Source organism: Ixodes scapularis, unplaced genomic scaffold (assembly GCF_016920785.2).
Source record: "Ixodes scapularis isolate PalLabHiFi unplaced genomic scaffold, ASM1692078v2 PGA_scaffold1__304_contigs__length_218370807, whole genome shotgun sequence".
Taxonomy (NCBI): Eukaryota; Metazoa; Arthropoda; class Arachnida; order Ixodida; family Ixodidae; genus Ixodes; species Ixodes scapularis.
Genome location: NW_024609846.1, coordinates 18,768,568 through 18,784,683, shown reverse-complemented (window position 1 = coordinate 18,784,683; position 16,116 = coordinate 18,768,568).

The window sequence follows — 16,116 nt, the reverse complement described above, 5'->3', positions numbered from 1 at the left end:
CTCATCCAGATTGAAACGAGCAGGGGTGGAGCTCGAACCCAGGATCCCCGAGTTCTGCAGCGCGAGCTTTCGTTCCACGCGCGTCGAGCTGGGTGTGCGCTTTAGCCCACTGGGCCACCGATCCCTTTTTTTTTTCTTTATTAACTTGGCCACTGATCCCTGGTGGGAAGCGGCGCCGCCTAGTGTCCCGTCAAGCGCAAACCACAAACGTAAATTAGAGTATCTCGGCGTTCTTTAGCGTCTGCCCATGGGAACTAACAGAGCGTTTGAAGAGAGTCACGTGACGCACAACGGAAAGGTGACCTAAAATATCTGATTTTGCTCGCTAGGGGCGCTGCTCGATACTTGAGTCCTGCACATCTACAGAGTCGGCAAAAGTTTTCGTTTTTTTTTGTTTTGTTTTTAAGGGGAGGGGGTAAAACTTCATAACTTTCTTTTTCGTGATTACACCACCGCCCAGGAGGGTTCGGCATGGTTCTCGGCCATCTCGGAGACGCCCTAACCCCTCTTCGGCCTATCAAGGAGCTTGAACCCGAGACAACCCGGTGACTACCGTAATCAAGTCACCAGAAAGGGAGGATTTCATGCAAGAAAATTATACCTACAACAAGATGACGCTGATTTGTGAGCTTGATTCGAGCTCCTGCCAAAAACATAACTGTAGTAAAAGCTCGAACTAGCACAACTTGTGGTGTGTACTCGAACTATGTAACTTAGAGCGGTGTTTGAGCTCTGAGGTATGTTGGTCATAGGGTATCTGCTATGTCGGTACTCACGGAGCCTGACCTACTTCAAGATATGTTCGACTTAGCGTGGTTTTCTATATTGGGGAATTCGCTGTAGCTAGATTGAAAGAGGATCTGACAGACTAATTCAGAGGAATATATTTGCAATAGTTAAATATGTACAAAATAAATGAATAAATAAGTAATTATGTAATTATATATCACATTTATATATATCACATTTGAACATAACATTTCTTGCAGTCGACTCGTGGGCATGAACCCGGACAAGGGGACCGGCGTTCCCCTCGGAAGGTGGCTCTGGTGCACCCGAAGTTCCAAGGAGCCCTTCAAGAACTTTCAAAGTTCAAGGAGGGACAGGAGAGTTTAGCACTGTAGTTTTCTGCACCATAAAAAACAGAGGATACGATTCTCTCGCAAGCCCTCCATTCTTTCCATTTAAGTTGAGCGAACGCTGGAGAAAAGGCAAATGGAAAGGAGGATATCACTGATGGTGACCACATAGCTTTGGGGAGTGCCTTGGGCCTCGTTTCTTATTCTGCGACAGACTATAGATTAGATTGCTTTGATTTATCTAGTCAATTTCTTCATCAAAATTACTTATCCCAACAGAGAGATTTTAGTACTGATCAAAGAGGCTTTGTGCATTCATTATGATACATTTTTGACAATTTATTTTGTAGGGCAAGTTGTAAGTTGTAAGCTGGTCCTATTGTTAAGAATTTTGATGCAATAAACACTTGGCTTTCCTTCCCAATGTGTTCACTGTAGTGGTTCAATACCATCAGGACTCAAGAATGAACATTTCACTTTCCTTCGAACCTTTATGATTTAAGAAGCATATATTCCCCTCGGTATCTGCTAATATTGCAGGCAACCACCGAAGATTTTTGCACAAAAGATGCGGCATTCACTGCATGAGGAACTTCCGCTTCACCAGCTATATGTGCATGTATGTGTGCCACAACAGAAGTATACACATACCTTGACAAAATTGTACATGGTGCAGAACTGGACTTGCGAAACCTCTCCAATGACACAGCGTGTCCTCTAAAACATGTATCGTTTTTTCACCGCAAAAAAACACAAAAAGAACACTATGCATTGCCAAATGCTCAGTCTCCGCTAAAATGTGGCGCTGGCAGTGCGAACGAGATGCCAATGTTTTAGAACTCACCATCTTATTAAAAAAATCATAAATCTTTTTTTCGGAAAGTTTCAGTGCGAAAGTATGACCAGTTCCTATGAGCGTAAACCATTCATCTCCGTGTACCGGTGGGCAGCCATTTCCTCTTATAAAAATGTCCAAAGTCAATTATAACGCTTGAGTCAAATAGGGACAAGCTCTGTAACTTTGTCATTTGGTACAGACTTGCGGCATAAAATTTATGTGCAAACTGAGCGTTCGGCAATGCATAGTTGATTTTTCCAGTAAAACAAAATAACATAACATTTTTGTGGGGGACAGCTTGTAAAAATGGGGAGTGTGCAGTACATGTAAAAGCAGAACATGTGTTAACATCGTTTCCAACAGAACATGTGCTGCTTTTGAACATGATGGCACAATTCCCGTAGCTAGCAGCAAACAGCACTTGCACTATCATGTTGGTGTACGGGACAGATGCATGCTAACCTTGTTGCCACAATATGCTCTGTACGAAGGAATTATGGTGCATGCTCCGTAATTCAATGATATGGAACATGTTGTGGCAACAAGGCTAGCAGGGATATGTCCCTAGTTAAACGATCTTTTTTCTAACAGTGATAGGCTGGAATGTCTGGTATACTCTCCGCTGCCGTCCAACGAGAGGTCAAACGAAGTAGAGAGCGGACGACGCCACGTAGCAGAAGATACGTAAAGGATAATAGCGGGGGCCTTCCGCCTATCCGAGTGTGCAAAGAAAAGTGGCGCGGCCTCACGTACGAAATGCGAAACAGAGAAAAGGGGATCGCGTGCAAGCCGCAGAAGTTGGGAGAAGCACCGTAGTTGTCGAATAAGTAGAATTATATTTTTTCTAAGCGGCGTTTTAGAATGAAAAAGAAAACAAAAATAGCTTTATATAAATAATATTTCTGCTGCTATCCAAGAGATTTAACAGAGTCTAGACAGAAATAAAAAAATCATTGACCTTACAATATCATTTGTGGCGCCTGAGTAAGTGTTTCACCTTATGTTGTACAGCAGAAAAGGCGACAAGCGCGAGCTGTTTGCTCTAGGGCACATCTCGGCGGCACAAGCTCTCCTGCGCCAAGGGCAGCCTCCAACGCTATGAGCTCGCGCTTCTAGCCTTCGCTGCGGTACAACATAAGGTGAAACGGAGTATAGTTCTTTCATTCTGCGATTTGTAAAACCAATACGCTAGTTCGGCCTGATTTTAATTATGGTCTTATTCATTAAAAAAATGAAAGCCATTTACAACTCCCTGAATTAGAGCGCAGCTCTTGAAAAAGAGGAGGGGAAGGTACGGAGAGTGGGCTATGCCCTTCCCCCTCTCCTGCTCGCCCTCATTTAGGGGAAAATTTTCCGCTAAATTTAGAGGGGAAATTTACCCATCATGCACCTCGCGGTTACGCCGACGCCGACGGCGACGGCGACGCCGCTCGTGCCGTAAACGAGCGCCTAAAAGCTGCGCTCTAAAATGTCATGAAATGAAAATAAACACAATCTTTGAATTCAGTACCCCTACGCTTTCTTGTGATTATGAATTGTGCAGATGTATAGAACTGATTTTATAAACAAATTCAGAAACCTACGGTCTCGGGTGAAATTTTTAGCCCATGCAGTGAATTGAAATTAGTAGACTCAGTAGCAGGGCCATGGCTGCTATTAATACTTAAGCGTAGGGATAAACTAAGAGCAATTAAAACCAGGGCAACTTCACCGATACCCATTAGCCACTTGCCTTTTGTCCATTGCGCCAAAGATGGAGCAACAAGCAGAACGACTGTCGCAACTCTCAGCATTGCTCCTGTCATCAGTTGTGGCGTGGGCCAGTGAGACAATACTTTGTATGATTGTCTCCCAAAGGTGTCCGCGCTATTTAATCTAGCTTGCTCTCTGAGTACTTGATAACATTCCTGTGATAACCTCAATACAAAATTTCCATCTAGCAATTGTCCAAGCGTAAAAAAAATGGACCGAGGAAAACAGTGATTAATGAAACAGCATGCTGATAAAACCAAGATCGGTGACCTCCCCCTAGCTCCGTTTGCTCTGGTGCCATTGATAACAGAGTGGTGGCTGTATGTACTGCAGCTGCGACGCAGTACGTTTTTTCCAACTGCGTGTTACAAAGTACGTCTTTGAAACGAAGATATTAAAAGATAACCATAGCGCCATATGGAGTTTGTGTCGTACATGTTTCTACTGTAGAGAAGAATAATGATAAATCCCCTTACTGCGCACTTTCGTCAATGATAAAGATAACCATATTTAGTACCGAAGTCATAAGCAACGCGTTTTAGCAGTTTAACAGCGATATAAAATTGATTTTTTTTTTATATTTACACAAAAGACAAGATCATTGCGTTTCTTGATAGATTTTATAGCTTCGTGTTCTTGGTTTTGCTTGAATTCTTATTGAAGCTGATGTTTTTTCGAAATATTCCTGCCAGGAAGTTTCACAGACATCTGTCCAGAGTGATTTTTGTCCTGTAGTCCCAGCAAAACTAATTCTTGAGGTCTCGGACGAGAGAATGATTCCGAGATTTGAAACGGTGGGAAGAAAGTCACGCGGAGATGCACCTGCAAAGGCATCGCTCTCCTATCGCAGAAGTCCCACACGGTGCGAGGTACCAAAACTGGATATGGGCCGAACCACCGAACACTGTACGATGAACTTGATTCTTTCCATACATACTTCCTTCATTGTTAAAGAACGTTATCTGATATAGCCTCGATATTTAGCGATGCGTAAAAGGCTGTCGAAGCGGTACACTACTCCTTCCGGCTTTTGACGTGCAAGGTTTGGCGTTCCATTGGTAACTCGGGTATACTGAGGTAAATAAATACGCTCTAAGAAATCTCGAACGTCTGCTCTTCCACAAAGCTCTCGGCAGATCTAATGGCTGCGATTTACGGAGGAACCTCGGCGGATGACGAGGCTGTGTGTCTAGACACATAGTCACTGACAACTTAAAAACCGCAGGACGTGGCGAATCCTGAGCATCCTATTACCGCTGAGCAGCCAATAAGATTGCTGCATTGGCCCTTGAGAGCGCTGACGAACCAATCACGGAGCAAGAAGCGTAAACAAGCCACACCCAGCGTTTCTTAAGCTGTCAGTGGGAATGCAGAGAACAAACCGTCTGCTTGTTGCGCAGAAGTCGCGGTGACGTCAGAAAGGCGCCGAGTTATGATTGGCTCTGATTAAAGAGTAGTGGGCAGACCTCAAAGCAAGCTGCCTTGAGGTCTACCCACTACCTTTCAATCAGAGCCAATCAGAGCTCGGCGTTCTGACGTCACCAGAACCCCTGCAAAAGAAGCAGACGAACTTGCACTCCGCATAGAACAATAGTCTGCGCTGTTCCACAGAGCCCGGAGCAACATCATGCTCAGTCTCAGAGCCCCGACCGGTCCTTTCGCGTCTAAGGAAGTGCCGTGACGCGCGTCAAGTGCTGCCACGTGGTTATTTTACAGAGCTGGATTGGTTGGGAGGGCTCGAGGCGTCCGCCGCGGCCGGATGTAAGCTGAAACTGAGTACAACACAGAGTAGCTGGTTTACAACCGAACGTTTTTGTGCAAAAAACAAAACAACAATATTAAACGGAAAAAAATTGCCTCGGTAGTGGGTATCTTAAGGGCCGAGTTTCTGCTAAACTCTGGGCACGCATACGTCCCCTAGCAGGAACCGCATTGCATGCTGTTCAAGGCTTTAACGGTTTTCTTTGAACTTTACGCGACAATATTTCTGAGATCGAGGATCGACGTAAGAAGAGGAAGTTGTTAACATCTGGAGCCTCGAAGCGTGCGACCGTACAGAAAAAAGGATCAAACTCGAACGTTGTCGTGAGAAACTTTAAACCATAGAGTTATTACAATAAACGCTAGAGGCTCAGCTGGCGCTAGTGTCTACGGGACTTCCGGTTGCAAATTGAAGCAGACAGCATGCAGTCTACTTTTCCAGTCTTCCTGTGTATTCCTATGGGAAAACGCGCGTGAATTTTGTCTTGTCGCCAAAAAATAACATTATTAACTTTTGTTATTTTGGTTGTACCGGATAGTATGTACCTTTATTAATATTGTGAAAGTGTAATTGCTTTAGTTACAGCCTTTTTCTTTTACCACTGAACGTTGTTAAACTTCGCTAAATTTCAGGCCCAAACCTCTGTTCCATGGCAGGTATGTAGAAACGAGCGACGATTCCAAGCAAAATAACGATCGAAAGGAATGTAGAGTGTGTTAAAAGCTCGCCAGCATTCCGTTGGTGCTTATATATTGCTAATATGCCTGTCCTAGCTCACTATATGAAAATGCCCCCGTCGTGCATCTTTACGAGTGGTTAAAAAAACGTTCGAAACGTAAAGAATAAAGTATGTGGGCTACGAAAGGTGTATTTTCTTATTATTTCCTATGTTGGGCAATTTTTATCGCGCACCTGTTCTCTGACTTCCCCCTATTTGCAAAGATCTGGAGCGTGCGGGTGATGATTTGAACACAGAACAACCATCTTCGCATGTATTCACGAGCAGAAAGAATAAGGCAGTACTTATTTATTGCAAATCGGACTATATTATGTGACTTTCAATTTATTTTGATCGTCTGCAAGCACAAGGAGTTACTTATCCAGTGTTACTGCGTAATTCTTGCCGTCTCTCTTGGTTTACATGTCCTTCGTTCGTTTGGCGCCGGCTCTTTCCATGCTGGAAAGCGCCGGCGCCGTGTTCGCGCTAACAGTGTCCGACAGTGCACATAAATACATGTACGAAGCGGTTTTAGCACCGTTTTTCATGCCACGATTTTAAAATAAAAACGCCGTAACTGACCAACTATTTCATCTGCGCGTCTGGGAAATGTTCCAATGTGCCTAGTAGGTACGAGTTATTCGTGATATTTGCTCTTATAATCGAGCGCAGGGAGAAAATGCACTCGCTTTTTTCCGTAGGTATGCATTACCGGAAGTCAATTTCGGACTGCTTGCTGTCTGCTTCAATTTGCAACAGCACACTAGCGCCAGCTGAGCCTCTAGCGTTTATTGTAATAACTGTATGCTTTAAACGAGTTTAGATTTTGACAAAGTCGTCCGAGACGGTCTGCAGAATCGAGAAGTCATTTGATAAAATACGTTCCGAAAGCACGATACTTTGCATATTTCAATAGAAAAATTAGAAACATTCGTAGATTTTTTGAGGACTCAAAATGAACGAAAGTAATGTTCGCCGTGCAGAGACATATGTGCTTCCTCAAACTCGCACGAACTATAACTTTCAGCCACTACATTGTAATGTACCATGCTTATTAAACAAGTATATCACAAACAACATAAACATATAACACGTTAAACAAAAAAGACTTCCGCTTGTACTGTGTGTAGCTTCGCGTATAGTAATGAACGCCTCCGACCACGGAAGCGCTGCTGGGCGTCCAGTTTGCCCAGAAATCGACTTCATTGGGTCTATGGCAGTAACCGGGCACTGACTTCATCGTTTGCCCGGGTTCCTGTGCAGTGTGCGGTCATTGTGCGCATGAAGGTTTTCGTTTCCGTGCCGACTTCGCATTTGAAGAGGGTGTATGCAGGCTTTAAGTGCGCGGCGTTGAGTGTTTCCTCACTTTCGATTGTGCTGTGAACCAGGGATCTTGGATTGCACGTTTGGAGTTTGTTGTTCTCGTAAGTACATGGTGCCCACCGCATGCTTTCAACGGACGATCGCTCTGTTCTTGCCGGTTTCTAGCGTACAACCGGCGTGGCGCTTAAACACCTAAAGCTAAAGTTGTTTGCATTGTGATTTGCGTTCTTCAGAGTGGTGTCGCGTTCGAACTTTTATGTTGTATAGACGGTGTTTGATGCAATAATAAACGTAAATAATTTAAAACATATTACTTGCGTCCGTTTTTTCTTCCCAGTTTAGGTACTATAAGGCAAATTTAGCGCATTATCAATCTATGGCGTGCGAACTAGCGTTTTCCTTTGCGTATTCGGTGGCAAAAAAAAAACAAACGAAAAAAAAAGGTTGTCGCAAGAAATGTCTTGCGCTTGGTTTGACCCTCAATTTAGTATCGAATTGTCGCTCGATCTTGCGGTGTGGTAGTGATATATATTGGCATTGCGTGTTTGGGTGTTTTGTATGGGATCCTGCCTCAATCTTATTTCGTAGTTTGATTTGTGTTCTGCAGAGAGCTTTAAGTAAAGTTCGCACATGTATGCGGCACGTCCTTTGTGTGTGGTAATAAAAAAGCCGTTTACAACTCCCTGTAACACCGAATTAGAGCGCAGCTCTTGAGGAGGAGGAGGGAAGGGTACTGGGGGGGTGAAGTGACCTGGGGGGGGGTCACGTGACCTTGGGGAGTCATCAGTGACGATGACGATGCGCATTCCGATGACGTCATCTGTGATGATGACGATGACGATGCGGATGCCCCCCCGAAGTCACGTGACACCCCCAGGTCACGTGACCCCCGCCGAGGTCACGTGACCCTGGGGGTGGTCACGTGACCTGGGGGTGTCACGTGACCGGAAGGGGGGTCACGTGACCTCGGGGGGGGGGTCACGTGACCTCGGGGGGGGGGGGTCACGTGACCTTGGGGTGACCTTGGGGGTCACGTGACCTTGGGATGACCTTGGGGGCCACGTGACCTTGGGATGACCTTGGTTACGCCGACGGCGACGGCGACGGCGACGGCGACGCCGACGCCGACGGCGACGCCGCTCAAGCCGGGAACGGGCCCCTAAGAGCTGCGCTCTAAAAATGAAAGCCGCTTACAACTCCCTGTAACGCCGAATTAGAGCGCAGCTCTTGAGGAGGAGGAGGGAAGGGCACTGGGGGGGGGGTTAAACTAACCAGGGGGGGGTCACGTTACTTTGGGGGTCACGTGACCCCCAATGCCGATGATGTCATCACTGACGTCACTGATGACGTCATCAGTGACGATGACGATACGGGTACCGATGACGTCATTAGTGACGTCACTGATGACTTCACCAGTGATGATGACGATGACGATGCGAATGTCGGTGACGTCATCAGTGACGTCGCTGATGACGTCATCAGTGATGATGACGATGACGATGCGGATGCCGGTGACGACATCAGTGACGTCACTGATGACGTCATCAGTGATGATGACGATGACAATGCGGATGTCGGTGACGTCATCAGTGATGATGACGATGACGATGTGGATGCCGGTGACGTCATCAGTGATGATGACGATGACGATGTGGATGCCGGTGACGTCATCAGTGATGATGACGATGACGATGTGGATGCCGGTGACGTCATCAGTGATGATGACGATGACGATGCGGATGCCGGTGACGTCATCAGTGATGATGACGATGACGATGTGGATGCCGGTGACGTCATCAGTGATGATGACGATGACGATGTGGATGCCGGTGACGTCATCAGTGATGATGACGATGACGATGCGGATGCCGGTGACGTCATCAGTGATGACGATGACGATGTGGATGCCGGTGACGTCATCAGTGATGATGACGATGACGATGTGGATGCCGGTGACGTCATCAGTGATGATGACGATGACGATGTGGATGCCGGTGACGTCATCAGTGACGATGACGTCATCGGGGGGTCACGCGACATCGGCGGGGGTCACGTGACCTCGAGGAGGGGGCCACGTGACCTCAGGGGAGTCACGTGACTTCGGGGGGTCACGTGACCCCCACGAGGTCACGTGACCTTGGTGGGGGGCTCGCGCGGTGCATTATGGGACATTTCCCATGATGCACCGCGCGGTTACGCCGACGCCGACGCCGACGGCGACGCCGCTCAAGCCGGAAACGGGCCCCTAAGAGCTGCGCTCTAAAAACTTGTGGCTAATTTAAGAGATCACTTGCGTTCGTTTTAGGGGCGAAACTCCTTAGGGGCTAGCCATGTTCGTATGTCCGTCCGTCGTCGGGTGCACGTGCTCCTGCTCGTGAGCTCACGCGCTCACGTCTTCACGAGCACGTCAGCACGTGCTCCCGTGCTCGTGTAGGGCAAAAAAAAAAATAAACCGCATATCCACGTGGTGAATGATGTTGATTGGGGCAAAGCTCTGGTGGTGCCTGTCTGCGTAGACGCTGAGCCGCAGCATGCCGAGCCTTTCGTTCGTTTTCATCCATGTCAGATAGAGAATCCGTGGTATGGAACGTGGTTATATACGCATTTGAGCATTTGACCGCAGCGTGACATGGATGAAAACGAACGAAAGGCTCGGCATGCTGCGGCTCAGCGTCTACGCAGACAGGCACCACCAGAGCTTCGCCCCAATTGCCATCATTCACCACGTAGAGATGCGTTTTTTTTTTGGTTTTTTTTACAAATTTTGAGCGGCTTTTTAGTCGACCTCGTGCAAACAAAAAAAGTGATATTTTTCGCCCACAATCCGCAAAGAAACGAAAGCGATAGCGGTATCACGATCACGGAATGCGGTTGGAATGGTGCCGCCACACACCTGAGGACGAAGGTACGACGTGGTTAATTCGCATATCAGTCGTGGTTGGTGTTGTGGGTGCCACTGACGACTGCCACCAGTGATCCGTGAAGTAAGTGGGTAAGCGTGGTGGAAGTTTCTAAAACCATCCAATATTATGCGTAGCAGCTGGATACTGCCAAAGTGGCACTGCCAAAGTGGGACTTCGCATAACGCGAGGAATGTTTGAAAGCAAGACTTTCAAGCAGTCGACACGATGATTCGCCCTTCATTGCGCAATTGTTGGTGGGACACCTGGGCTGTCCTCTTCGCTCGTGTTCGCTTGTTTGCGCGGCATGGCGGACAGAGTAATTTTTGACGAAGTCCCGACTCCCCTCTCCTCGGTCTCCTAGCGGAAAGAGGCGAGGGGTCTCCCAGCTGTAGAGGAGAAATTTAGCCAGTCCTAGGCTGGGGTCTTTACCGTGCACCACGCAGTAGTGATAAATGACCGCACGCCGGTATGATGCTCGCCCATATCGAAACGGGTAGGGATGGAGATTGAGCCCAGGATCCCTGGGTTCTGCAGCGCGAGCTTTCGTTCGACGTGCTCCAAGCTTGTGTGCGCTAGCCCACTCGGGCACGGATCCTCCTCACAACATGCCGGCGGACGAAGAGACTGTATTTCGCTCAGCGTCGACCGCCGCTCCCCCGGCGCACTGCCGCTCCATTGAAAGAGCTCCTCAAGCCCCGCCGCGAAGGACCGGATTGAAAGTGGACACGAAATTGGGCAGTTGTTGTTGTTAGAGCGTTCCTTATTGCCCTGTTTCCAGTCTGCAAACAAAAAAGAAACAAAAATTTCCGCCCGGTTTAACGCTAGATCACGCCCAATTACAGATCTGGACTGGATCTGAAATATTTAATTCTAATTTGGTCTGACATGTTCGTATACGAGTTGTCATGCGGCTTCCTGATTCTGGCTGCTCCCTTCTCCGCCGAATGGCCAGCTGCCTAGCAAGCTACTGCAGAACAGGCGGCTCCGATAGTGTTTTAAATCGTCGTACGTAAATGGTGACCACTCAAAGGCAAAGGTGAGAACCAGTTCTTACTCGGGGGCTGGTGGCGATTGTATGCGGCGTCTGGCGTGGATTTTACTTTTACTATGTCGTAAAACAAATTTCAATTTAATTAGTAGTTTTCTATGACTGACCCTGCCAAATGGCTCCTTAAGTTCCAAGTATATCTACATGTCCCCTACCATCATCAACTTCACAAAGAAAACGAACAGTTTCTACAAGCTGGGTCACTGCCGACAGGCCCTCACGAAACCCATGTAGGCAATCGCTCAGAAACTTGTTACGAGAAAGAAACCATCTGAAACGTTTGAAAACTATATGCTCTAAAACTTTGCATGACGACGAAGTTAAAGCGATGAGCCTATAGTTGGAGACAGATGTTGCTTCGCTGCCTTTTGGTATAGGAATTATTTTACCCACTTTTCGTTTTCGGGCAAAGAGCCGAAAACGATTTCTTTTTGAAAATTCGGTGTCCAATTGGGGATGGTTCGGCCCTTTTTGCGTACTTGATCATTTTTTTTTTTTAATTTGGGCAAGCACGTTTTCATAGGGAACATTTTAGGAAAATCCAGTTCCCTGCTGAATGCAGAATATAAAGTTTAGAGCCCTCAAGCCCATCTGGGTACTGTGGCAAATACTTGGAAAGGAATCCTTTTTGAGAAAACGGGTCTCGAAGTGCGAATGATGTACACGTGGCAGAGCGCGTCGGAGGGAGTACAGTTCACACGGAAAGAACAAGGGACAGACACACACAGCTCGTTGAAAGAACTCTGTGTGTGTCTGTCCCTCGTATATGTTCTGTGTTTTTATTCTTTCCGTGTGAAAAGTGAGAATGGTTCGGCAGTTTTTTAGGCATTGATTCATGTTTTTGATTTTGGGCATCCGCGCCTCGCCAGGAAACTTTCTGAGGTCAACCTAGTTCCCAGCTAAAGATAGAATATAAAAATATTAGAGACCTCGATCCCAGCCTGGTACTATAGAAAGTACTCCAAAGTGAATTCTTTTTGACAAAAGCGGAACCACCGTGGGGATGGTTCGGCTGCTTTTAGGCATTCGTTCATCATTTGAAGTTTGGGCACCCGCGCCACTCCAGGGAACTTTTTGACAACAACCCAGTTTCCAGCTAAAGGCAGAATATAAAATTCAAAGCCTTCGAGCCTATCCTGGGACTATGCAAATACTCAAAAGCGAATTTTTTTTAAAAGAAAACCAGTCTCCAATTGGGGATGGATCGGCTGTTTTTACGGATTAGTTCATCCTTTGAAATTTGGGTACACGCTCCTCGCCAAGGAACTTTTTAAGGACATTCTCGTTCCCAACTGAAGAAAAAGTATAAGGTTTAGAAATCTCGAGCCCATCCTGTTACTATGGCAAGTGCTCTAAAGTCAATTCTTTATGAGAAACTGGTCCCAAAGTGGGGATGGTCCGGCTGATTTTAGGAATTCGTTCGTCTTTTGAAATTTATGTACTCGCGCCTCACCAGGAAACTTTTTGGGGAGAACCGAGTTCTTTTATAAAGACAGAACATACAATTTAAAGCCCTCTAGCCGATCTTGGTACTACGACAAGCATTCGAAAACGAATCCTTCTTGCGAAAATCGATCTCAAAGTGGGGATGGTTTGGCTTTTTATGCGCATTCGTTCATCTTTTGAATTTTGTTTTGCAGCCGCGCCTAATCCAGGAGCTTTTTGAGGTCAGCCGAGAACTTAACTGGTGTTGAAATACAAAATTTCGGGCCCTTGAGAATAAGCGGCCACCATGTAAAATCCTCTCAAATAAGCCATATTTGTGTAAACTTGACTCGAAGTAGACATTGTTGGATTGATTTTAGGAATTCGTTCATGGTTTCTAATTCGGGCACCCGCGCCTCGGGAACATTTTCAGATCGGCCGAAGTTTTCATTGGCGAAGAAACTGACTTTAAGGCCGCCGAAGAAACAGACTTTAAGGCCTTTGCTATTGCAAAATCTTGGTCTCTTCGAAGAATGTGATAATAAGTCGGATATTTCAGTACGTTTTTTTTTTCTTTTTTTTTTGTTGTTTGTAATCAGGGCGATTGGGATATTTAATCTGCTGTGAATATTTAGTCCGTGTCGAAAGATTACGTTTGACATCGGAATGTTAAGTTCACAAGACCGATCATCCTCTTATAAATCGCACAATCACCGCAGTGCTTCCATTCCTTACAAGAAAGGTCACTGTTGTAATCATGTAGCAATATTCATAAGTAAAATGTATTTTGAATTTCGTTTATAATTTTATATTACCTCAATACAAGTCGTTGTTTTGTTTTCTAGCTTATGTTGGTAGCAGAATACTGGAAATGATAGTAAACATCTGAAAGAGAATGAATCCGCCTTATTTTGTAAATTGGTCTCAGGAACCCAAGAAACTAATTTTGAGAAAAAAAAAAATGTACCCGGCACATTATCGCCTTTTGTAATATACTGTAGTCAAATGGCTAATCTTGTCGTTTTCTGTAGTTCTTTTTTAAATTTTGCTTGTTTGAAGTTTGTTGTTTCTCAAAAATTAGTGTGAGCTACCTCGGAAATGTATTTTATTTCAGATGTAATGCACATCTTGGACACTATATATTCTGCCGTAATATTGGGGAGGAATCCTAGTTAATTTGTATAGTCATAACTATTTGTTTATACTCAAGAATAAACTGTAGACATTGATTAACTTAAATAGTATGCGTAGTGGCAATATATCAAAAAGTTTATTCGACTGAAGAACCTGCAGTTTACACGTCATCATCTTAAAATTTTGGCACAAGAAAAGCGGTATATGACAGAAAAGAGTAGTAACATATCAAATTGTTCAAAACTTAGCGTTCAAGCGTTGTAAACATATTTCTATATGAAATACATGGGCTTCTATGGGAGCGCAGCCGAAACCCGCCAAGAGATGGTGCAAGCATACAATGGCACAAATTTCTGGTGATGAAACCCCAATACGGGTTTTAAGACGGTTGGTCATGAATTAGTAACTCTTATATAAATCTGATGAAATCGTATATTCTGAATAACATTCAAACAACGATTTGTTCCATTAACTACTAAACGCCCCGAAAATAGACCCAAAAAGTGGTTTGTTTTGCCAACGCACGTTGAATTTATGTTACTTTCCAGAACCTTTACATGCGTCGGAACATATGTGACGTTCAGCGGCACACAGGGTTGGTTGCCGTCGCTCTATTAAACGCACAAACTGCTCCCCGCTTTCTAGTAAACCCCACCCCGGTTTATGCGCGTAGGTATGCCTCGGCGAGGACTGCCTAGCTGCTTCGTCTTGCCGGAGGATGGCTTTGAACGTCCCTCAAACGGGTGACAGGCGTCAATTTCGGAATGACGTAGAGGCGTCAAAGAGGGCAGAGCAGCGGTGCGTTGGTTGCTATGTTCCTCCATCCTTTTACGTCACTCCCGCGACATTTTCTCCAATGTCGAAACCTAGTGATGTAAAGGCGACTTGTGAAAGTGTCTTTGGGTAAAAATCTTTGTGTCTTAAGAACCGAACTCCAAATGGCGTTACGGTATTTTGTTGATCTAGTTGAACCCCATTAGCTTTGTGTCTCGTGAAAATAAAATTATGTTGTCCACATGAACAATATCAATGTTGCTTAATATAAGAAAACAAACTCTTTCTTTTTGTAACTGTGCTTGTCATGTGAGGTTTTCAGGTATGGTTAGGTGTCAGAAACACGCCAATGTATTTTCATTCTCAATACTACTTTCTGTACACCGCTGCTATGAAGCTTTTACTAGACTATGAAACTTTTCGTTTCGTTGTAGACTGCGTGTTCTTTGTCTTCGTTAGGTAGATTGAAAGATGGCGCTCTCTGAGATTTTAAAAATCTTATGGTAAATTACAAAATTATCAAAGAGGCCTATATTGGAACTCAAACAATGCGAAATGGGTCTCCTTGTGCGCAGCAGCAAAGGCAGTTCCAGCATGCTTTTCTGTGCTACACCTGATTCGACCTTGACTGAGGAAGAAGAGTTCGTGCCACAAGTGGCCTACTACGTTTTGATGTGTAAAACGTTTACAACATTTGCTAATTTTTGGTGCCGTTATACGTACGAAAGTTTTATGTTTTTCATTTTTTTTTTTCATACAGAGGTGGAATTTGCTATAACTAAACACGCCCCCCCCCCCCCCTACAGAAATAGAGGTATTGAGGCACCCTAGACTGCTTAAAACTCTGTGCCATCAGTTGCACATGATAAAATTTCCAGTATGAACATATTACATACATTGTATTATGGTACTCAACCAAATTAAGGTGGGAAACTTTAAAAAAGCCTACACTAACCAGGTCGCAGATGCGGTTTTGATATCGGTGCAATCAGACGTATACACATTAGAGAGGATAAATCTCGCAGGCAGGCAGAGTGATAAAAAAAGGACCGAAATAGCAGCTGTGACACGAACGAGTCCAGTGTTTTCCCTGTGCTTGATCGCTTCACAAAGAATCCAGGTTTACACCTGGGCTCAGTAACGCACTGGCACAAAGCCGACGATGTACGGGTAAAACCCACGAGCGGAAGTAAGTGACGTCACAGATGCCGCAGTGCGCCCGTCGGATCGCAGAAGGCTCCACTAAATTTCCGCGATTCTCGAAATGCTGCAAGCTGCAGCCCGTCGCGTCCTCCGTTTGTATTCGCAGGCAAAGCAGAAATGCAGGCCGAGTTTCCTTGGTGCCCCTCACCGAACCGCG